General features: G+C 40.9%; 1 protein-coding gene and 1 long non-coding RNA gene across 4 annotated transcripts in view; one reads left to right on the top strand and one right to left on the bottom strand.

The window, feature by feature from the left end:
* CDH11 (cadherin 11) overlaps window positions 1-25313 on the top strand; it is a 144746-nt gene that overhangs the window by 15196 nt on the left and 104237 nt on the right. The window lies entirely within an intron of this gene.
* Window positions 6809-22004, bottom strand: LOC132509484 (uncharacterized). Of its 3 annotated transcripts, none has more exons than XR_009537026.1 (6): window positions 21827-22004; window positions 20587-20656; window positions 14255-15486; window positions 13230-13422; window positions 11658-11766; window positions 6809-6897 (listed from the first exon to the last, which is right to left on the bottom strand). It is a non-coding gene; the product is annotated as an uncharacterized LOC132509484 (long non-coding RNA). The 3 variants fall into 3 exon arrangements; XR_009537027.1 differs by having other exon boundaries at window positions 13230-13381; XR_009537028.1 differs by having other exon boundaries at window positions 13230-13381; window positions 14438-15486.

The raw sequence follows: 25313 nt of genomic DNA, 5'->3' as shown, positions 1-25313 counted from the left end.
TCATGCCTCCCCATGCAACGCTGATTTGGATGCAAAAGGGAGCTATTTTAGAAACAGTAACTTCACCTGCTTTGTTGCACCTCCTTTCAGGGCTCAGTTGGGCTTGCTACTGGAGAGCATTGAGAATGCCATTCACATGCTCTTGAATGTGAGAAATTGTGCTAATATAACTTTAATTTTTGTACCAAATTGAACAAAACTAACTAAGAAAACTAACCAAGAAATTAGTTTGTTGGAAATAATCATGGCTCCTGCAGAGGTGCCAGGTTGGCTAGTTACTGAAATGTGACTGTTACTTTGTGAGGTGACATTTGTGTTGGGCGGGTGTGTAGATGGAGGTCATCCAGCGTGCTGGACCCGGTTACACCCCCTGGGGGATTCCTAGGGGCCATTCGTGGCAGAAGCTTACCCCAGGTAGGAATATTCCCTCATCTCCCACTGTATTTGGCTCCCCTTCGGCCTCATTCCCAGTGCCCTGCTGGGCCTTGTACAAAAACAAGACAAGACAAAACAAAACAAAACAACGCTTTATGTAAATAGTTTGATTTCTATGACATTTATGCTTGACCTTAAATAAAGACATTGTGACTTGATGCTGTGTCTACAAAGGTGACCCTAGGGATGCAATGTAGTTTGGGAAAGACTTCTGTCACTCATTATATTGAACATGTAGAAACAGATTTTAAGTCTATTATCTGTGAGGCCAGAAGTCTTTTGGCTTCATATTTCATAGGCTAACTTTTTTTTTTTTTTTTTTGTGGTACGCGGGCCTCTCACTGTTGTGGCCTCTGCCGTTGCGGAGCACAGGCTCCAGACGCGCAGGCTCAGCCGCTATGGCTCATGGGCCCAGCCGCTCCGCGGCACATGGGATCTTCCCAGATCGGGGCACGAACCCGTGTCCCCTGCGTTGGCAGGCAGACTCTCAACCACTGCGCCACCAGGGAAGCCCCCCATAGGCTAACTTTTCAATGTTATTTCCCCAAAGCACTCAATAATTTTTGCAGGATCCAGGACACTGCTAATACTTCTGAGTTTCCAAAGTCAGCGTGGGTTCCTCCTCATCTTTTGGAGTTTCTCTTTTGACCTAATGCAGCACAGAGTGATATAAATTCAATATCCTCTCAATGCTCTGTTGTGCCTTCATAACAACAGTAAAAATGTGTACCATTCCTTGATGATCTTGATAACGTGCTTTAAGTTCATTATCTCTAGTTCTGTGGACAGCAGGGAAAGTCTGATCTGAGTATAGAGCAATGATTAAAAGCTCACTGTGAAGAAGGTTCAGACTAGGAAGGTTGAGATTTCACTGCCACCATTTTTCAGCATGTGTGGCCATGTGTAAATAACTTATCCTTTTTTTGTATCAGTTTTCTCATCTGCACCGTTGGGATGACAATGGCATCTACAAAGATCTGAGTACTTAGTAAACGTTAGCTAATAATCTGTGAGTGAGAAGTGTATTGTTATTTCTGTTCTGCAGAGAGGCAGTGGAGATGCAGTGAGTTTAGACACTCTTGCCCTGGGTTATACTGCGAGTGACACTGTGGATATTGTATCCAAGTTCAAGGACTCCAAATTCATTTGTTCCTTTCTGTTCCCTCTACTGAAGTTGACTCAGCTATTGTTTCTCTCTTCCACCCCAAACTCTCATCTGGATTTGAGGGGTAGTTTTCCATTGCTTATGAAGGTTTCATGCTGTACTTTTTTTAAAAACTGCCATAAATAATGCTCTCTTTCCCAGCATGACTCGTATTTGCATAGCTCTGAGGATGTTAAGAACTCAATTTTCTCCACTAAATCCTTTGTTTTTGAGCTTTTGTATGTTTCTAATTGAAATATCAGGACAAGGACGATAGCTCTCTAAGCCAGTGCTGTCGAATAGACATGTAACGCAAGCTACCAATGTGAGCCACACATGAAATTTAAAATTTTCTAGTAGTCCAAGTAAAAAAGTAAAAAGGAGATATGTGACAATTGGAATAATGCATTTTAAGCCAATATATCCAAAATATTATGATGCGTAATTAATATAAAATGACTGATGTGATATTTCTCGTTCTTTCTTTCATACTAAGTCTTTGAAATCTAGTGTGTATTATACACATAAAGCACATCTCAGTTGGAACTAGACACATTGTAAGAGCTCAGTAGCCACTTGTAGCTAGTAGATACTGTGTAGATAGAGCAGGTCTTAATTTTTCAAAGGACAATTTATACAACAAAACATTTTTAAACTATTGGTGAGGAAGATGCTCTGTAAGACACATTATTATGTTATCTAATTTTATTCTCAAAACAACCGTGTACTTTCACCCTTATTTTTCAGACAAAGAAACTTAAGGCTCAGGTTATGTAACATGCTTATCATTATGCAGCTGGCAAGATGCAGAGCTTGAATTTAGATTTCACAGGGAATCCCCTGGCGGTCCAGTGGTTAGGACTCCGCACTTCCACTGCAGGGGATACAAGTTCAGCCCCTGGTCAGGGAACTAAGATCCCGCAAGCCGTGCGGCACAGCCAAAAAAAAAAAAAAAAGAATTTAGATTTCACAAATTTTGTCTCCCTTTCCAGGGCTCTTCCTACAATACTGTAACCACCTGCTGCTGCTGCTGATGATGATGCCACGATGATGAAACATTAGTAATATGAGCATAATAATTCTGTTAACCCCCGGTAGTGGTGAATTTATAACACTTTCTCTTACATTGTCTCACTTAAGGTTGTGTTTATTCACATATGATACACAACCCTTTAAAATAAGTACTTACATCCTAAATGAGCCCTGAGCAGTTTGCAGATAGAAAGGTCCAAAGCAAACCAAGAAGATGTGATAACTCAGTGAACCCAGCTGCTTCCAATGCCGTGTTTATCCAGGAAATCAGATTCATGTGAAGGTTAGAGAGAGTTTCAATGGAACGAATAAAGTCTGAACAGTAGGGAGATGCAGTGTGGTGCTTGGGCCATGTGGGTACACACGTGTGTGAACATGCTTGTGTTAAGACCTGGACAGAGGGAGACAAGGGGGCACAGGAGTCAGGTTCACGCCACATGTCAGTCTTGGCATCTTTTGAACCACAGCTTCCTTAGCCCCCTTCTTTAACACTTCTTAGCTCCATTGCAGCTCTCCCAAGTCTCCACCCCAACGCTGGGTCTAACAGAGGGATCCACAGAAAGGGGGTGGCCAAGATAGAGTCATTCTTACCTACACCCAGAGATAATCCTGGCTTCTAGAAGTAGGAGTGAGCTAACGTTGACACAAGCTTCAGACCTTGCAGTGTGGGCTACCTGCGTACAAAGCAAAATACATTAGATTAAAAATGTGTCATCCATCAATCCATACATTTAGCGAGTTTTCATGATACACTGATAATCAGTTAGGCTGGAGATAAAAGGGTGGGCAAGACAGACATAGTTTCTACTCTTATGGACCTTATATTTTAGTTTGAGGGGAAAGCCAATAAAATATAAACAAATGAACAAAGTATTTTTTCAGTAATGATGAGTGTGATCAGTAAAACGTGGCACTGTGATGTGTTAGGAAATGACTGACATTTGAGAATGACAGCCACTCTCTCTGCCCATCCCAGCTGAGGAGTACAGCTGATGAAGATGATTGTGATGTTATTTACTATTACTGGGGGCCTCCAAAGTGACGAGTAGAGGAGAAGAAGGAAGGAAGAAGGAAAATAGAAAAAAGAAGAAGAAAAGTGAAAAAGAAGGAAGGGAGGGATGGAGGGAGGGAGAAAAGGAGGACAGGATATCAGTGTCATGGCCGACATTTTTCATAAATGATTACAGGGAATCCCAACATTTGTTCTGAGAGCCCCAGAGAGGGAAAGGAACTTGACCAGCAACACAGGTGAGGTCAGGGCTCTGCCAAGGGCAGAATCTGGGCCTCTTGGTCACGGCATGTGTGTTCATGCCCATGTCTCCTCATGGGTGTTCACTGCCTTTATGCCAGGGACGGTCTGTCTTAGCAGTGATGTATTGGGGTAGTGGTATGCATCTCTTGGGGCTTCTGAGAGGTGGATGAATGTGTACAACAAGTTTGTGTAAGTAAATGGTTGAAATGGATAGATTTATTAGAATATAGTTCCTCTGAGTAATGAAAAGAAGCTTTGAGATGATGCTTGGAAGAATACAGCCCACACATATTGGAGGGATTGCTTTGAGGGAAAGTTATTAGATTTTCACTTCTGACAGTATAAAAAAAAAGGAACTAAATGTCCATATCAGGAAGAAACATTTACATTAAATCTGAACTTCTGCCTTCATAAGAGATGTTAACTATTAGTGGAAGAACAGAGAATTGTTTTCTCAGAGGGCATTAAACATAGCAATTGTCTACCCATCTTTCATATCACCAACAAACGCCATTCTGGTGGAGATACCCTGGTGGCCCCTTAATCCAACCTCCTTAAATTCACTGTCTCTTAGGTTTTCTTAACAAATTTGAAATTTTACTTTTGGATGCAGGTAAGGAGACAACTGTCATTCAGGGGAGTTAAATTGTGTCCCTGGCTGCTGTCAGGAGATTGTATAACCCCTTCCATTTCTTTTGAGTATGAAATTTTCTGTAGTTTCCCATTTGTAAATATTGATGTACGCGTAGTGCCTCATCCAGGATTCTATGAGGGAAACGGAATCCATAGGATATACATATATTAAGAGATTTATTGAGAGGAATTGGCTTAAGCTATTGTGCGGGTTGGCGAAGCATGTCTGAAACCCAAAGGGCAGATGGGCAGGAAGGGCAGACGGGAGCTGTAGGGTGTGAGCTGATGCTTCAGTCCTCAGGTGGAATTTCCTCTTCATTAAAGAAGCTTCCATTCTCTTCTTAAGGCCTTTCAACTGGTTGAATCAAACCCACCCAGATTATCTAGGATAATCTTTACTTAAAGAAGATTGAGTCTAGAGTTTAATTACATCAACAAAATACCTTTGCAGCAACACCTCGATTAGTATTTGACTATATAACTGGAGACTGTAACCTAGCCAAGTTGACACATAAAGCTGACCATCACATGTAGTAACTACATTTTCTAAAAACTGTATTTTAGATGGTGTAGTATAGTAATCAAAGGGTATAATGAGTATGAAGGAATGTAAAATATGGTATTTCTCTTAACAGCGTGAGAATATGGTCGGCCATACCCAGCTATCTAGAGCTCATCTCTTCCAAAGATGTTTGGAGACATCTTTGCATACAACCAATTAGTTGTGATTCTGTCTTGAAACTCACTGTGATGTCACACTGAGAGGCAATGCAGCAAACTGGACAGAGCTAAGAGTGAGGCCGACCTGGACTCAAAGCCTGGCTGTGCTATGTAAGAGCCATGTGAGTGCGTCTGTGACTTAACTGCACGAGAGAATAAAACACTGCCTCGTAAGTTCTGGTGAGATTTGCTTGAGACTTGAGAGAGGCTTGTGCAGTGAAAGGCAATATAGATACATACATGCAGAGATATGTGTATGTATGTATGCAAACACACACACATGCACACAGAAGCTATTTTAGCAAGCATGCATTTATACACAAAGCATCTACTAGGTAATAGCCACAGTGCTAGGTACACTGAGGTAAAACTATCAGTCTCTTCCCTTAAAGTGCTAATAGTCTGGAGGAGGAGGATGTAATTAAATTGGTAATTTCAGTATGTTCTGATCCATGCTGTAATGCACACATTTAGAACCATAAAAAGGCCTCTTAGATGTTGAATAACTGAAAGCAAAATTAATTAGCTAGAAGTCTGTTCTTTGAGTATATGATCCTTGTGCGACCATGAGGACCAACTCTGCCTTAATAAGGAATTACTATGTGTTAGGGGTTAACTAAATCTCTGGACAGGCTGCCAGGAGAAAGGTGGTTGGATTCCCAGAGGCTGGCCAGGTGAAGAGCTTAGACAGTATGGTTTATTTACTTGTCCATTTATTTGTGGCTGTTTCTGTTCTTAAGAGAAGTTGAAATGGCCTTCATAAATACCAGCTCTGCACTAAGATTTCAACAAAATAAACTTAAAAAGAAATTAAGATGGGGGGAAGCAAGAGGAATGTTGTAAGGTAGAGCAAGAAACTTCATTGAAAAGCACACCATAATTTATGACGTACAGCACTGTTTCCTAGTAACCTAAGCAGCTGGAGAAACACCAAGAGTTAGACAACCACCACAAATGAAAAATGCATTAGTTTCCAGGTGAGACAAAACATTTCTTGGCACTGATGCCCGTAGAATTTCTTTCAAAGAGCCTTATAAAGAGACCAGTGCCTCTAACAGTATAACAATAAGCCCAGAAAACTGTACACATAGTACATATGTATTTACATATAGATGTATAGATGTACGTATATATCAATATATATAGAGAGAGATGTATATGTATGTATAGATGTGTGTGTGTATATGTATGTGTACACACATATCTCTAGGGTTGCTTAATTCAAGTGGGGGCCCAAGCATACTAGACCAGCTTAGTAATCAAGATTCTTAGGTAGTGACACTTCCATGGAATTTAGAAGATCCTGTCTCAGTCCAGCATCTCCCCAGTCCTCTCCTTGTTCCTTTAACACACTGCTCCATAGCTTCCTCCCAGAAGGAGCCAAGAGGGCATGGACTAGAAACAGAGGAATATAACCCGGTAAACCAGAGCTGCTGATTGTTCTAGAACCACACCACTCTTCAGAGTACTGGGCTCTGAGCCACTGAGAGCCCTGAGTTCTGGGCATCTCTGTCTCTAGTCTCCTCTACTAGCTTCATACAAGGCTTTTCCCTTTGTGGCCCCAGCGTTTACCTGTCTCTGAGTGGGTCACTGACTCCTGCAAGGCTTTGGGTCTCACGAATAAATAGTGAACAGGTACAGCATCCAAGGTGGGTTTTAGCCTTTGGCCTCCCGTGAACTCCTGAGAAAAGAGATATTTTTTTCTCATTACTGGAAGTTTAATGAATCTGTTTAGTATATCACATCACTACATAAACAATATTAACACAGGGTTCTTTTTATTTATATACAGACATACCTTGGAGATAGTGCAGGTTTGGTTCCAGACCACTGCAAAAAGCAAGTCACACAAAATTTTTGGTTTTCCAGTGTGTGTAAAAGTTACACTGTAGTCTATATTGTAGTCAAGTGAGCAATAGGATTATGTCTAGAAACATGTACATACCTTAATTAAAGATACTTTATTGATAAAAAATGCTAATCATCATCTGAGCCTTTAGCAAGTCATAATCTTTTTTTAATAGTCACATCAAATATCCCTGGTCACAGATCACCATAACAAATATAACAATAATGGAAAAGTTTGAACTATTGTGAGAATTTCCAAAATGTGACACAGAGACACGAAGTGAGCAAATGCTTTGGGGAAATGGCCCCAATAGGCTCGCTCAGCGCAGGGTTGCCACAGACCTTCAGTTTGCAAAAAACGAAAACAAACACAATACCTGCAAAGCACAATACGGCAAAACACAAGAAAATAAGGCATGCCTGTACTTTCCTGTAAGGAAAAGCCTCTCAGGATGAGGAGAAACCACAGTGTCTGCTGTAGAATCATGGTTCATGGTTTTGTGCAGGAATGGGACAATGGGCCTATGATTTGAGCTGAGTTATAAGAGAACTGGGGAGATGTGTCTGTGGACCAGGTAAATGGCCACGTGGCACCTGGCCTGGGCTTGGTCACATAGCTGTAGCCATGTCCCACAGCTCCTCTGTGTCCCAGAATCCCTACCAATAACTGGAAGATAGTGACAGCTGCCATCTATATTATGGTTGATGTGCAAATGGCTATATAAAGAGAGAATTATACTTAGGGATTTGATAGTGCCAAAGACACCAAGAAAAGGGATTCCTATCACTTTTTAAAAAAAATATTTATTTATTTTTGGCTGCTTTGGGTCTTTTTTGCTGCATGTGGGCTTTCTCTAGTTGTGGTGAGCGGGGGCTACTCTTTGTTGCATTGTGTGGGCTTCTCACTGCAGTGGCTTCTCTTGTTGCAGAGCATGGGCTTCAGTAGTTGTGGCGCACACACGGGCTTAGTTGCTCCGTGGCATGTGGGATCTTCCCAGACCAGGGCCCGAACCTGTGTTCCCTGCATTGGCAGGCAGATTCTTAACCACTGCGCCACCAGGGAAATCTGGGATTCCTATCGCTTTGGTCCAAAGGACTTCCATTTCCCTTCACTCAGTGTGAGTGAGCATCTCTTTCCTCTGCTCCAGGCTTAGAGATAGCATCACCAAGAAGCTGTGGAAGAACACTGCCCTGGGAGTCAGGAATTCCAGATTCTCACCCAGATTCTGTCATTTTTTAGTTATACCTCGGGCAATTAACTTTCCCTCTTGGGGCATCTGTTTACATTTTCTTTTTAAATAGTGGAGCTAAACTTGATAACCTCTAAGAACCTTTCCAGGTCTGAGAGTATACCACGTACTAATTAACAGTTCTACAAGATGGAGCTATGTTAGTGAACCAGACAGACCCTGCCCTCTATGAGACTTCTGTTGGAAGAGGCAGAACGTCCATGATAGGACCATCTCAAATTGGGGTAGTTGTCATAAAGTGCATAAATAGAGTCATGTAATAGAAAGAGCTGAAATGGCTCATTCAAGCTAAGGAGACCCAAGAAGACGTCTCTGAAGAAGTGACATAATTTGATGTTCCTGTTCATCCTTGCAAACTAAACAGTTAAAATGACATCTGAAAGAATAGGCTTGTCCTTTGCAAATTCATCTCAGCAATAGCATTAGATGACAGAACTGATTTACAGAGAGGTCTCCTGCACTAAATTCTTTGTGGAATGTGCCAGGATATAAATAAAGGAAAATAAATAGAGAAGATCTTTACATCTTGAGCAAGAGATACATTTATAGCTCTGGGACAGGGATGGGGCTCCATAAATAATTTTCCAGATGCATTAATCAATTCAGAGAATGTTTATTGAGCACCTACAATGTGCCTGACTTTAAGCAGGGAACTGAGGCTAGGATGTTTAATCATCTAGAATCTTCCTGCAGAAAAGCCTAGTCTAGAGAGAGAAGCAGTATATAAAAATAAATCTCTCTCTCTCACTGTAACAGTGGTGGTGGGAAGGGATATGGGACACCCAGGGACATTGGTAACAGTGCTGGTTTGCTGAGGTATGATCAAAACAGTTCACAGAAAACAATAAGGATGAGTGTTTCAGTGCAAAAAATAAACCACCGAAGTTATTTTAAAGTAATGATATTATTTCTGCTGAGATTTTACAATATTCATCTCACATTTGGGGGAATTAAGACTAAAGAAGTAGCTTGAAATGTTAAAAAATCAGATGCACAAAATATTCATCATAGCAAAAAAAAATGAAAAAGAAAAGAATGCTTAAATATCTATCAAGAGTAGATCAGTTAAATAAATTATGGTGTATTTTTATGGTGGGCTGTAATTGTCACTGGAAGTATTCACAAAGAAGATGTAGCTACGTGGACATATGCTTAGAGTCAAATGTTAAGAGGTGCAAAGTAGGCCACTGAATTACCTGTTCAGTATGATTTCAACTTTCTACATACACACACCACAGGATGGAAAGGAGTCATGGAAAGGAGTCATTCTGAAATACCAGTGGCAATTATGTAGTGAGGGTATCATGAATTATTTTGTTTTCTTTTAAAATTTTATCATTTTTCAATTTTTCATTACTGCACATTAGTACTTGAGAAAGAAACATATTGAACTCCAAACCTAGGGTATTTGGAGAAGAATGAAATAGTGGTTGCTTCTAGTTCAGTGTGTTTCTGATGAATTAGTCATTATTCCTCTGGAAGAGAAGCTGAACCTTGAATTTAAAAATAAACTTTACATTTTGTTTTTAATTCTAGGCTTTTGCAATATCGCAATTCATTTCTACTGTCCACATTTTTTTTCTCTCTCTCCAAATTTAAATGAAGCAAGAGTAAAAAGCATATGTGAGTTTAGAAAATCTGGTTTTATTGTGTGTTTCTGTTGGCAGTCAGGAAGAGCTGAGGAAAAGGGCAGATCTATTAGAAATAAAAAGGACCTTAGCATAGCCATTTTATAGCTAAGAGCAGTAAGGCTTAAAGATGACGGGTGGTTTGCCTATGCACATAGCTAGTTTATAGGAACATTAGGCATCATCATGGTACAGATGTGGAGAGTAAGGCTAGGAAGGATATGGCCCAAGATTCAGTGTTGTTTTGGTGGTGATGGTGGTGATGGTGGTGCTGTTTGTAGAGGTATTGGTGATAATGATGATCATGATATTTAGAGGCAGAATGAAGACTAGGGATCATGCTCAGTTAGAAGTTCAATGCAGTCGTCCTAAGAGTGTAGAACCTTCAGGATACATCCTTTTAAAACCAGAAGCACAATGTCAGAAAGAGAGCCAATACTAAATCAGATAGAACTTAAGGTCTAGATTTAAGCATTGCTATTCCATGAAAACTCAGAACATGTCAATTTTCAGAATAGAAATGTTTATCTCCATATCTGAATTTTAAAATTCATTGTGCATATGTTCTGTGATTTAAAAGTAACAGTCTTTCCCATTTTTCTCATTCTATTGCAAATTGCAATCGCACCATGCCATCAAAAAGTTATTTAGTGACAACTTCTGGGAAGCCACAAAGTTTCCTGTAATTTGCATATATTTTCCACATTTGGAATGCTAGTGATTACATTTTTTTGTGTTCACTTAAAATAATATATTATTATTGAAAATAAATATAATAAAAAATGCAAAATGTTGGCTCTAATGACATATGCTAAACATTTTCACAGTGCAGCACAGCATATGCTTAGTTCTTCATTAAGAGATTTTAAAATAACTCGTATTTAGCAAGAATACATTATCTTTTATTCAAAATTAATTATATGCTGTTTTGTGTACCATAATTTAAAGTGCTACCCACTTCTAATATGTAATACGCAAAAGAAACTATGGTTACAATTCATTAGAATTGGCTTCTTTCCTTTGCAATTTAGTGGCATAATGAATACATAGAGCTGAAATGGTATTTGTTACTTAAATCAAAAGTTACATGAAGTGCTGATAACTAACAGTTACAAATCCTTCATTTTTTTAAATCACAGCATGCCTCAAGAGAATGGAATAAGTCATGAGAGTAGTTCAGGCATAATTAGTTATTTTGCCATTCTTTGATAGTTTTTTTCTAATATAAATTTATTTATTTATTTATTATTTATTTTTGGCTGCATTGGGTCTTTGCTGCTGCCCACAGCTTTCTCTAGTTGCGGCTAGCGGAGGCTACTCTTCGCTGCTGTGCTCGGGCTTCTCATTGTGGTGGCTTTTCTTGCTGCGGAGCACGGGCTCTAAGTGCACGGGCTTCAGTAGTTGTGGTTCATGGGCTTAGTTGCTCCGCGGCGTGTGGGATCTTCCCGGACCAGGGCTTGAACCTGTGTCCCCTGCATTGGCAGGCGGATTCTTAACCACTGCGCCACCAGGGAAGCCCCTTTGATAGTTTTAAGAACAAGTTTTTAGAAGGGCTACTGGAACTAGAGGGTGGAAGAATATTTAGAAATCATTTTGTATTCTTCAAACACAGAGTGTTATTGTTTGGCATGCCCAGACAGACCCTTCTTTGAAAGCAAACTATGACTTTTGTAAAGAATTTAATTCTAGGTATCTATTAAATAAATGTAACATACCTTCTTAAAAATGAAACCCCTTGTCTCAAACAGTGACCTGGAGATGTATTAGTTGTCTGGTTAAGTGACTGCAACTTTTGTTTGATCATCTTCTATTTCAACTGTTTTTCTAGTGATAAGGAAAATGATAAGGTTAAATCCTTAGAGAGGGTAATATAGCTCATGACTGGGAACCCAGAGTTGGAGCTTGTCTCTTTGTTTAGGTAAGGCTGTTATTTGGTTTGCATGCAACTTACTCATATTGTCACTCAACCTTAATTATTAGCGAGAAGTTCAATAAGGGAAGCCCCTGTGAATACCATGTTACCTTAAAACTAAGCAGGATGGAAGGACAAAAGCAAAGTGCATCGAAAGTGAAAATGAAAATTCCTAAATGCACTTTCCATTTTTGAACTGTATGGTGACATCTTGACTTCTTCATTAAAAGTGACAGGACCTTAAATACTTCTCCTACTACTCAAGCTGACCAGGGTAGAATAAGATGAGTACTCTAATACTTTGCTGATGGCAGTATGAATCAATACCGGAGGGCATTTGTCAAAGTTTTTCTTGAGATTAAACATATACAGACCCTTTGTCTTAATTGTTTTACTTCTGGATACCTAGCCTTAGGAAACACCTGAAACACAAAGATTGAGTCACAAAAAAAATGTTCTTCCAGGTGATTTCTTATGGTATATAAATCATACTTTAATAAAGCTGTTAAAAATTGCTCATCACATTTTTTTTATTGGAGTCAAAAGTGAAAACATGCTAAATGACTAGCCCTTAGAGGAAATCTCTAAATAGTAACAGTTCATTCATACAACTTAGATTTGAGAAGTCATTTGTTAGATTTATGAAGATATTTTTAATAATATGGGAAAATGTGGTATAGTTTTATCAGAAGATGCATAAAAAGAATTGCATGTAAACCACAATCTCTACTTTGAAAAATAAGTTTTAAAAAGCATGGTTAAAATGATTAGAAGGTAATAAACTCAGATGGTAACTAATGACGGTTATCATTGGGTGATAAGATTATCAATAGTTCATTTTGCAGTCATTTGTTTATTTATTCAAATAAATAACTTGAATTTGTTTTAAACCTCTGCATTTTCAAAATGTTCTTCCATGAAAATGAATTACCATTAAAAATTAGGAGAAGGGAATTTTAAAATATTAAAGTGAGTCATTGTCTTTTAGCGGCATCTTGATGATATCAAAGGATGACCACGTGTGGCATATTTTAGAGTAGATTCAGCTATAGTCCAAAGATAGTCCTTACCTGGGAGGAGGACCCAATTAAATAGGATTAGCAAAATCCATTATCACTTCACTTTCTCAATCATGGTTATGGTGTATCAGCCTTGAGATATCAGGTGGAACATGTTACATCACAAACAATTCGCCTAATGCAATCAATTTACATAAATCCTCCCTTTGACATTTAGCCAACAGTGGGGTTTTTAATATCCATCATTTGTATCAACTGTAATCAGAGTGTTAAGAGCCTGGAATTCAGAATTTGCTCACTACAGCAGTGTGTGGTGAATGATTGGCATTAATAAGCCAGCCCTCGCTGCTCGATACCTTCTCATGGACAGGTCGTCGGGTCCAGTCCAGGATGTAAATGCATTTCCTGCAACTTGTTAACTCAATTACACAGTCCTCTGAATTGCTGCAAACAGTTTTTATACAAAGCGACTTGCAGAGTCTCTATGGTAGCTGACACTCGATAATTCCTACGGGAAGGCATGAAGAATTAGACTAAATTCCCTGCATTCTGAAAGAAAGGGAAAGCGATTAAGACACTGAAACTGCTCAGGCTGTGCTGCTGTCATTACTGGAGGGAGCAATCCTGTGTCAGGTGCAAAATGTAGTAGCTCTGACTACCCCGTACCTATCTTCTGGGACATATCCAATTCACACCTGACTCTGAAGCCTGCTCTAAATGGAAAGATTCCAGGGTGTGCTGGTCTAGAGCTTCCCCTTTCCTCTCAAATGATATTTTTTTTCTCGTTTAAAATTCACTCTGAAGGTCCTAAAGTCGAATATTTGACTTAGATGTTTTCACACACACACCCAAATTAGATGCACTTTCTCTTACTCTCTGTTATGGAACATCTAAGAGCATACAGTTCTGTGGGATGTCCAATCTCTAGGCCAAACCCTGGCCTTCAGAGCAAAGGGTCTTAGAACCTATTTCCTTACAAGCTCTGGGATTTGTCTTTGTTTTCCAAGGGTTTTATAGGAGGTGGTCTGTACACCGTCTGCTTCCATGTTCCTGGGGACCCTGTTTCAAAGGAAGCTTCTAGGACCCTAAACCCAGCCTTGTGCAGCCAGATGGGGTGTGGGTTCTGAGAAGCTCCATTTATAACAAGTCTCCAGGTGATGGGGAAGCTCTGTAAAGTTTAAGTGCTGGGTTAGCTCTTGTCCATTTTCAGAAAGCGCCCACCCCTACTGCCCCATTCTTTACTTCTTGTCAGCTTTCTTGACAGAGGCACATGGATACTCAGAAAGGGGGAATAAACATTCTAATATCTCAGAACCAACAGAGATGAGTCTAGGACTTGACTTTCAAAATGTGCTCCCTGGACCAGCAGCGTTCATATCACCTGGGCTTGTGTTAGAAATGCATTTAGGTGGTCCAGGCAGTGACTTTCTGAGTCAGAAACACTTGGAGTGGTTTGAAGAGGTCATCGGGTGCTTCTGATGATTTGTAAAGTTTGAGAACCACTGGTCTACAGTATAGATGACCCAGCACGAGCTGCATGCCTTCATTTATGCAAGGTGTTCACCTTTCTGATTTCTGTAAAGGATGAGACACTGCTTTCCTTCAGACCACAATTCTTTTTAGAGAAGCTCACAGACCTAAAGATCCAGAAGAGATTTTAGAATCAATGTCATAGGCAGATGATGCCTTTAAAACAGACAGCGGCCCTACCAGGAAGAGGGAATAGTTTGGTCTCTTAAAAGCAGCCTCCAGCTAGTCTGACAAGATCCACTGGGTTTTAAATTAGAAGACAGGCTCCTAGGTTGAAGCTGGTTCAGGTGAATCTTAGTATTGACATGTACCGGCTGTGCAGCTTTTAGGAACGCTCAAGATCATCTGGCAGCCTTACTTTTCATATCTGAAACAGATATAATGAGAGTTCCTCTCTTTCACATGGCGATTTTGAGGCAGCGAGTGAAAAGGGCTTTGCTGAGGGCCCGGTAATCAGCAAATGCCCAAAGAATGTCAGAAGACCTGTAACCATGATATGCATTGCAGTTTTCTGATTTTTAGTTCCCTTATTTTAAATTGGAAGTAATTGTAGTGCCTAAAAGTGGTGAGTTTCAGTAATAAAAAAACGGAACTGAGTGAATCTACGCAGCAATAGAATCTCAGATCTTCCTATGAAAGATGAGAGGATGGAGACTGGACCTGTCTGCATCCCCAGCCTCCAGGACTGGTTTCAGCACATGTTCAGTGCTTGCTGAACGGACACGTGTGCAATTAATCAAGAGCTAAATTTTACAAAAGGAGCTATTTTCAGAATCTAGTTAGAGTCTTTCAGAATCTACTGTATTCTTAAGATAATCTAGATATCTTATTTTGCTTATGATAATCTTTATGATAATTATGCTTATTAGTACGAGCAAAATTCTTTGTCTGATACTCCCAACAACCCCATGAGCAAGGTAGAAGGTACTTATCTCGTTTTACAGAGAAGGAACGCAAGTCAAGGAGCTTGGGTGAACTGCTACGGTGGAACGGAGTGACAGTTTAGGTTATCTGACCTCAGCACCTATGCTCGATTATTCCGCTTGCTGCTTTAACACTCTGGGCGACTTTAGCCGGTATTCTCTAGAAATAAGCAACAGGGGTGGACAAGGTTAGAAATAACTTTTTAAGTACCTGTGGGAAACATGGAAAAAGAAATAGAAATGCACCTGGATGAATCAGTGATTTTTTTAAAGTCTGTAGCTATAAGCTAATTAACTCCTAGCCAAAGTGAGAAAAGAAAGGCTTTTTATTTTGTTGTTAATATAATGTTAAACTCTGTTCTTGTTAGATATAATACAGAAAACACAAAGACAATTGTACAGCTAAGTGCATTGTTCCAAGGTGAGCACCTCTAAGCCACCATCCCTGTGAAGAGGGAGAAACAGGCAGGACATTGCCTCCGCATAAGCCTGACCACTTTTCTGACTTGTTTGGTGATCACCTTCTCATTGCCAACGTGAGCATCCCCAGACACTATAACTGAATTTTGCCTGTTTGTCTTTACGTAGTCCTTTCCAGTTTATTTTAATCTGTAAGTGCTTCCATCACTCCCTGTCGTTGAGGAAATGGAATAATCCTATAATACAGGGTTTCTCAGCCTCAGCATTACTGACATTTTGAGCAGGATAATTTTTCTTGTGGGGGTTGTCTTATGCGTTATAGGATGTTTAGCAGCATCCCAGGGCTCTACTCACTAGATGCCAGTAGCATCCCCTTGCCAGTTGTGACAACCAAAAACATCTCCAGGTACTGCCAAATGCACCTTGGGGCTAAACTTGCCTCCAACTGAGAACCATTGCTGTAGAGTTTCCCTCAGTCCTCTTAATCTTCTGAAAATTGGATCTTGGATGAGAGTCTTAACCAGATTCAGATTCAATTTTTGTGTTTCTTTTATTCATTGTTAAGACTACTTCCTAGGTGGTGGTGTGTACTTCCCCCAGGAGGCACATAATGTCTGTAATTTCTCTTCTTGTGATACTAGCCACCATTGATGCCAGTGCCTAGATCCTTTGTAAGGGGTTGCAGGATGTTGATATGCCAATTCTATCATCCCCTAGCCATTGATTTGTGAGAACATCTGTATAAAGAGAAGCCTGCCTCAGCTACACTTTGGGTGCTAGTATGGTCTGAACGGGAAAGGTATGATACAGGTTTTCCATCTCCTGGAATGCCTTTCACCTAACAGCCAGCCTTTACCATTCTTGCCATTTAGACACACTCTCAGCTTTTAAGACCCAATTTATCAAATGAGTTGGGACCAGTGTGACCCCTGACATCAATGACCTCATAAGGTCAGCCAGTGCTCCTGTGCTGCTCAGGCTCAGTATGAAACGTATCATGTTGGGCATAATCATTGGTTGTGATTGGTTCCCATGTCCGCTCTCACTAGGAAGTGAGGAAAGACTGTCTCTCACTCTTCCTTCATCTCACTGCCTAGATTCGGACCAGGCAGCCTGGTACCTTGGAAAAAGCACACGCTTGGCAGTGAGACAAAACTGGACACAAACTCCAAATCTGAAAAGTAGCTGCTGGGTAATTCAAGTGAGACACTCAAAGTTTGGGGGCTTCAGTGTATTACTTGTCAAAATATTAAAAGTAAGATCTCACAGAGCTGTTTTTCAGGATCAAGTCATTTGGAACAGTGCTCATGGGAGACACATTCACTACAAGTATACGGTGTGCTTTCCTATGAAAAAAGTATGTCCTGTTTAAGGAACACTTACTATGGGCCATGCTCTAGTACGTGTGCCCCTTGTGTGCCTTCTCATTTGATCCCCCTGCAGTGCCCCTATCCTGTGTGGTAGGTGAAGAAAATGAGGTTTACCACAGTCAAGTGGCCTGTCCAAAACTTCCAAGCTGATGGTGGGTTGATTCTAGACTAAACTCAGACCTTCCTGATGCTAAAATCCATTCTGTTATCCACTGTGCATCCTGCCTTTAACTGGGTGTTAAGCTTTGAATGAATGGATGGATGAATAAATGACTGGATATAAGAAGATGATGCTAGAAGTTTATTATCAAATAATTCTTTCTCCCCAGAGGGCCTCTTTTTCCTGAAATTCAGTTAAATCTGGGCTTTTCATTTCACATTAAGGTTGAGGCAAGAAGGAGCAGAGCCGTGATTTGGGTGTGGATGTTGGGGGACAGTAGCATGTCAGGTCCCGTCTGGCTCCTGTGACTGTCCAGTGGTATGGTTTGCATGTTTCTCACCTGTGCTCACACACTGCCTAGCACTTTTTTCTAACCAACTCTTCCCCCTCTTATGATGAGAGGCTCACTGGTCTACACAGTCCTATTGGCAGCATAGCGCCCTGGGTGAGGCCTATGTCCCTGCCTCTTCCTTTCTACACAGCTATTACCTGTTAAAGGGGGAGTTTCCTAGTTGTCACCTGGGCAGACAGTGGAGCTGGGAACCTGGCCAGATGTCAGGGTGCCACTAGAAGGAATTTAAGCCGGCATAGCCCAGGAAGCTGAGCCTTCTTGAAAAGGATGTGGGTGGACAGGCAGCCCTATGGTTTCCTCCAGGGGGTGGGGATCTCCTGTCCACAGCCTCTGAGTGGGACCTCATCCAAGTGGGAAGGGGAGAGACTGTTAGGTGAACTCCCACTGAAATGGGAAGCTGCAGCACTGGGCGTGGTGCGTGGACCAGAGCGGGTCATCGGCACCTCTCTCTTCTTTGTCCCCCTCCCTGTCGGGAATGCTACATGGACTTCGTGTGACATTTCCTGGAACCCATTCTGTGTTCACACTACAAGTCACATCTATGTTTTCAACACAAATTGATTTCGGAACACATTAGTAAACTGTACAGCTATTTGAAATCAAGTTTTATTTCAGAATATATTCAGAGTGAAGATTTTTGAGTTATACGATGCCTTTATGGTTTGGAGAATACAAAAAAAAAAGTGCCCAGGCTCCCTTTGGGATGTTCTGGGTTTTGATCTAGCAGATAACATTCTACTCTGATAGTCATCCACCATTTTGATCGGCTCTATTGTATTGCATTGTATTGCAATCGATAGCAGATACTCTCCCTACCTATCTTGTGTGACCCATCCTAGCATTACTATTATACTGAGTGGCTCACCTTTGCAATACCATTAAATTTTCATATCAATTTTTAGGATATGTAGTTTGATGGATCAATTTAAGTATTTAAAAGAAATAATAGAATAGTGAATAAAGAGAGGCGTGTATTTGCAGTATTATCCAATATGAAATATATTCAATATATAAAAATTATATATATGTGCATTTTCATATATAGAAGCAAATCATTTGAGAGATGAGCTTTACTAAGAAAATACAATACAGTTCTATCTGGCAAGGATTTATGGAGGAATGATTATATCCCGGGCTCTGCCATTCCATAAAGTGCTGGAGATACAAAGATGAATAAAGTAGGACACCTGTCCTAATGGAGGTCATGGTACATCGGGAGCCAGGCATGTGAAGAAACAACCATAAAGGAAAAAAAAAATCACAAAGTAAAGAATGGACAAATTAAACTGCCAACTTTTGTACATCAAAAATATCATAAGCGGACTTCCCTGGTGGCACAGCGGTTAAGAATCCGCCTGCCAATGCAGGGGACACGGGTTCGAGCCCTGGTCCGGGAAGATCCCACATGCCACAAAGCAACTAAGCCCGTGCGTCACAGCTACTGAGCCTGCGCTCTAGAGCCTGCAAGCCACAACTACTGAGCCCATGTGCCACAACTACTGAAGACCGCACGCCTAGAGCCTGTGCTCCGCAACAAGAGAAGCCACCACAATAAGAAGCCTGCGCACGGCAACGAAGAGTAGCCTCTGTTCGCCACAACTAGAGAAAGCCCATGCACAGCAACGGAGACCCAACGCAGCCAAAAATAAAGAAATTTATTTTTTAAAAAAATCATAAGCAAAATTATGACTAAAGAGCAAATCTGGGACATACTCAAAACTAATATGATCTAAAGAAGTATTTTAATATTTGAATAAACAGCTCTTGCAAGTGGATAAGAAAAAAATACCATCACCCCAATGGAAAACAGGGGAAAGACCTAATCATACACTTCCCAGAATTGTATGTGTGACTATACACACACACACACACACACACACACACACACACAAACATATGAAAAATTCAACTGTGTTGCTATTCAAAGAAAGAGAAATTGAAGCAACTATGCATTTACACCTTTTACAATAATATATGGGTGGAGCAGTTGCTCCCATGACGGGACAGAGGAGTGTAATAGCCATTTCCACCCTACTGGTGGGTGTGTTAATTAAAACATATCTTCTGGAGAATAATCTGCAATATGTACATAGAGCTTTAAAATATCATCTCTTTTGTCCCAGCAGTTTTACTTGTAAGCATCCCTCCTAAGAGAATACACAGGTATATAGACAGAGATTAATGCACAATTAAGTTTTCTTAATTAAGAAAAAATTAAAACTACTGAATAGCCCAACAGTAGGAGGTTGAATGGTTATATAATCTGTTGTCCATCCTGACAGGCAATTACACTACTGTTAAAAGAGGGTTCCCTGGGCTTCCCTGGTGGCGCAGTGGTTGAGGGTCCACCTGCTGATGCAGGGGACACGGGTTCGTGCCCCGGTCCGAGAAGATCCCACATGCCGCGGACCGGCTAGGCCCGTGAGCCATGGCCTCTAAGCCTGCGCGTCCGGAGCCTGTGCTCCGCAACGGGAGAGGCCACAACAGTGAGAGGCCCACATACCGCAAAAAAATAAAATAAAAAATAAATAAATAAAGAGGGTTCCTGAAGAACGTTTAGCAGTGGTGAGGTCAGGTGCAGTAGAAGAAAGATCTCAATTGTGTTTAAAAATAGGGGAAAGTAGCGGAAGGAAATGTTTATTTTCTCATCTATACATTTTATTTCTCAAAATTTTGACACTGAGTATGCATTATCTGGTAATTTAAAAATATCAATAAGTAAAACCTAAGAACTGAATTGATAATCATAATGCAATGTGAGTCAAGAATTATACAAAGGAGAGAAAGGTTTCCAGGAGATTGATCCGTTAATTCCACCTGATGAGTCAGGCAGAGAAAGCTGGAGAAAAGAGACGGATTTTAAAGACTGAGACATAATTTACCCTGTGGAAAAGGGAAAGAAGTTCATTTTGGGACCTCCAGGAGCATGTGTTGTGCAAATGACAGAAGCATAAATACCTGGCATGTTGAAGGGATGAAATTGATCTGGTGTGACTGGACCATGCACTTTGCAAGGCACAGGGCTCAGCTGAATCAAGAAAGGTAAGAGATGCCAGGCTGTAAAAGGGTTTCCATTTTCAGGCCATGCTAAGGAGTTTAAGCATCAAAACCTAACCACAGAGTCTGGAAGACTCACAGCTGAATGCTGATTGGGAAAGACACACATACACACACAGAGTAAGATAAATTTCATAACACAAATCAAAGTAAAAGCATACATATAAATATATGTACAAATGCTTTTCAGAAAACATCTTGGGGAGGGGGTAAAAAAATCAGTGTTTTCTCTATGATAAAATTCAAAGAAAACCACGGTAGGAAAAGAATTACCATACTTAAAAATACTGTTTTTTTCCCATCGTTAACTCTTCCCTGTCCTTCAAGGCTTCCCAGCCTTCAATAAATCTGTTGGAGAGGCTATTCCTGAGCAACTCTTCCCATAGCAGCTGTTCCTTCCTCCTGGTTATCTATTAGTGATCACTAGTTAGATTGTAGACTTCATACAGACAGTGAAGAGACCTATGGTACATGCCATTGTATCCCCAGCACCTAGTAAACAGAGCATGCTTATACTCCAATAAAGATGTTAAAAAAAAAAAAAAAGTAAAAGAAACAAAACGCAGAACTAAGAAAGGAAAGGTTAGTGACTAGTTAGGGTAAGTCTAAATTTAAATTTACTCAAAAATAGAGTAATACTATTTTGATTACTGTAACTTTGAAATATAATCTTTCTCGAGATTTAAAACAAAAACAAAAACACAGCATGCTCAGTCACAGTGCCCACCTGAATGAATTCACCATGCCCCTGCATGTGAAAGGCTTTATCAGCATTCATGAGGCTGGCTACTTCTGTAACTTCTCATGACTCAGACCACTCCTAGTTTAGGAATAAATGCAGGCATGCTGGAACGGGGTGATAGCACCTTTTATACACATATGGGTGTTCATTTTGAAATTGTTTTTAAGCTTGGAGACAAAGAGTGGCTAGATAACACTTTGCTTGTGGTTAGGCAGTCAGAAGCCCTGGGCTTCTGCCACAGAGGCTTCTCATTTAGCCTCTGCCACAGATTCCCCAAATGGTATTATTGATAGTTTTGCTTTGTTCCTTCAGTTTTCCCCCCTGTGCTAAGAGGCTCTGAACTTCCTCTGAGTGGCTGATTCTAGCATCCCACCACAGGAGCATTTATTGCTTACCTACCTCATGATCTCTAGTGCAAAGTACAGCAGGAAGCAGCAGCTGATAAATGCTTGATGGCTTGTTCATCAAAATGTCTGTTAGAGGGCTTCCCTGGTGGCGCAGTGGTTGGGAGTCCGCCTGCCGATGCAGGGGACGCCGGTTCGTGCCCCGGTCTGGGAGGATCCCACATGCCGCGGAGCGGCTGGTCCCGTGAGCCATGGCCGCTGAGCCTGCGCGTCCGGAGCCTGTGCTCCGCAACAGGAGAGGCCACAGCGGTGAGGGGCCCGCGTACTAAAAAAGAGAAAAAAAAAAAAGTCTGTTAGATTAGAATTCTTTACATTTTGAGACTGATAACACCATCCTATAAAGTTTCTGGGAAGTTCTTGAAGAAAATATCTGTTTCTTCCAGTGTGACGGGATTTTTTACAACTGTACTTCAGTGGGAGAGTCCATGGTTTCCTCTGGGGACTCTCTATCCCTTTATTAGGGTAATAGCATAATATGAAACACAGTTAGCCCTCTGTATCCACTGCATTCATGGATTCAAACAACTGCAGATCGAAAGTACTTGGAAAACAATTCCAGAAAGTTCCAGAATTCAAAGCTTGAATTTGCTGCATGCCAGCAACTATTTACATAGCATCCACGTTGTATTTACCACTATTTACATAGCATTTACATTATATTAGGTATTATAAGTAACCTAGAGATGATTTAAAGCATATAGAAGGATGTCTGTAGATTATATGCAAAATCTGCACCATTTTATACAAGGGACTTGAGCATCCATGGATTTTGGTATCCGCAGGTGGGGCTCCTGGAACCAGTCCCCCTCAGATACCAAGGGACAACTGCAGTGTTTCTGCTGATGCTAATACTGAAGGTATTCTATCCCCACTGATATATTAAGTGTTCCTGCTGCCACCAGGAACACTGATGTATCACATGTCTCAAGCAGAAGGCAGAGGTTTTGAGCTCAATAAATATATTCATATTTACTCCATAGCAGGGGTCTGTGCATTGTTTTTCTACACATGGAAACAGCAGAGTGAGGGCAAGAAACTGTGAAGTCTTGTAGACAAACACCATCACAGATTTAAGTCCCTTGATTTCACTCTCAGTGTTGGGGAGATTCCTTTGACTTTTATATATTGTCAGGATATATATCTATATCTAGGGATAGACATGGAAGAAATTTCCAGAAGAATGAACAGACGACGCCATAATTTGCTTTCAGTGATAATGCATCTCCTGGGGGTGGGGGTTTCTCAAGCAAGTGATTATAGTCCGCGAATCAGAGGATCAACATAATTGCCACCTCCTGCTTCAGAAACACTTGAACTAAATGTCTCTGTGCTTCCATACCTGTGAATGATGTGGACGTGGGCGTTAAGCACACAGAGAACGTACAGATGCATTTCTGGCCAACGTAAATTGAAGTGAAGATATTTGAGAAGAGTAGGCTTTATCCTTGATAGGAAGAAGTAAGATGCTGCAAAGTCTTGAAGATGAATAGAAGAGTGAACTATATAATGTTAAAGCTGTTTTATCTGTCCCATCAAATATGTGGGAAGCTTGATATTGCTGAGTTCTATAGCTGTCTAATGACTTAGTATTTAATTTAAAAGGATTTCCTCCTTTAAGCGTGTGGTGTTGATTGTAAAAACCTGTACACTTCCTTTTAAGGTACCTCATAATTCACTTTCTTCATTGTCTTGACTGCAAGAAGCTTGTTAGGATACTGTGTGGGTGAGATGTAGCATTTACTAATTTTATTTTTCCTTTCTTTTCTCAGTTGCCATTGTGTTTTTGCATTTGAGTACCACCTGTATAATCAGCCTATGCAATAGCTTCAGTTTCATTGTTATCATCCTCTTTACATTAAATTTTCACTTTTCCGCCACAGGCGCCTTATGGTAAAAAAAAACAACACATTTTCTTCTGGAGCCAAGAAAGGAAGTACACACGTGTAATGAGCTTCTGTATCGTGCCAGGCTCTTTGCTCCATTAGCTCATTTTACCCCTGTGTAATCATCAATAAAGATGCTTATACCCATTTTTTCCTCAGATAAGAAAACTGACATTTAAAGGGATTAAGTGATTTTCAGGTGTTCATATGTTGGAATGGAAGTTACACCTGCCGGTGGCTTTACTTCTTCGTGACCTTTGCATAGAGTGTTTGCTGAGGAATAAGAGCCTACGGGATATTTTTTTCCACTTAGAAATAACGTGGTGTTATGGAAAGTGTACGGAATGTGCAGTCAGGCAGGTCTGGGTCCCACTTATACTCCTGATTCTCCCCAGATGCCTGTTGGAGATTGGTTAGACTCTCTTGAGTCTTTGTTGCGCCTTAAAAAATGGGGTTGGCCAGAGCTCTCTTTCCATGTGTCTGCAGGATTAGAAATACCACTCTCCCAGGATGGGCTGGATCAGAGGGAGCTATTCTTCTCTCTCTCTCTTTTTTTTTTTCCTCCACCCATCCTCCGTTTTTTCAGTCTGTGAGCCATTGATGGAGGTTACTGATGGCTTCTCCAGGTGGAAAAGCAGCTCAGTGAGCCCCAGAGAAGGAGGGTTTTCTTTTTCGGTCTGTCGGCATCACCCTGTAAAAGAGAAAAGAAGAAGCAAAGACAGCCATGCCTTTCAAGCCAGGATACAGGAATTGGAAGAGGGGTTTGTAGGCGATAAATCAAAGAAAATAGTCTAGAATTGGTACAAACGAAATTTGAGCTTAACAAGTGCTGGAGTGGTGAGGCGGGATTTGTGCTCCTCTAGCTGAAACGCAAGTACTGTACCTCCAGGGGGAAGGCAGCTTGTTGGCAAATTCTCGGAGGCACAGTAGTACTAATCTCATCCTGCCTGGGATCGGGGACTCATAGCCTTTCTCAAAGGCAGAGCTCTAGGCAGTCAGTCAATGCCCCTTCTTTCCCGGCACACCTCCCTTACCAAAAATATCAGGTACTGTGTACTGAGCCCCACCACAAACCGGGCGCTCGACTACAACGGGAAAATTACAAACAAGTGTATATCCATGGAGCTCCTTATTAATGTTCAACTTCTTGGGTGTTTTTTTGGACTTTGGGAAAGGTAATGTTATTGTTTGTGTATCATACAAAAGTACATATATATGAATTATCTAACTTTCATGACAGTCCCCTAATCATGTACATTTTGTAGATGAGACCGCCTGTTCAGAGAGGTTAAACAGCTGCCTCAAGGTCACACAGCTATTTGGGACACAGCTGGTCCATTCAGTGCCATGTGGTCTACACTGGCTTTGCAGTAGCACCTTGTCCAGGGACAGTATCCTGGGAGCATCGGGCTGTGCCCGTTTCATCAAAAGAGATAAATCTGCAGGGCTGTATTGCTTGTTAGAGGTAGATTCTCCTGAAATACCCTTTTAGCTATACTGTGAAAGCCAGTGATTCAAAGATCCTTGCCAAAGGATCATCATAAATCCTGTTTAGACAGAGAAATCCCTGAAGGAAGAAAGGTTCTTTGCAGTGGCCCA

Source organism: Lagenorhynchus albirostris, chromosome 19 (genome assembly GCF_949774975.1).
Source record: "Lagenorhynchus albirostris chromosome 19, mLagAlb1.1, whole genome shotgun sequence".
Taxonomy (NCBI): Eukaryota; Metazoa; Chordata; class Mammalia; order Artiodactyla; family Delphinidae; genus Lagenorhynchus; species Lagenorhynchus albirostris.
Note: the sequence above shows the minus strand (reverse complement) of the source record. Positions and strands in the feature narration are given on the sequence as shown.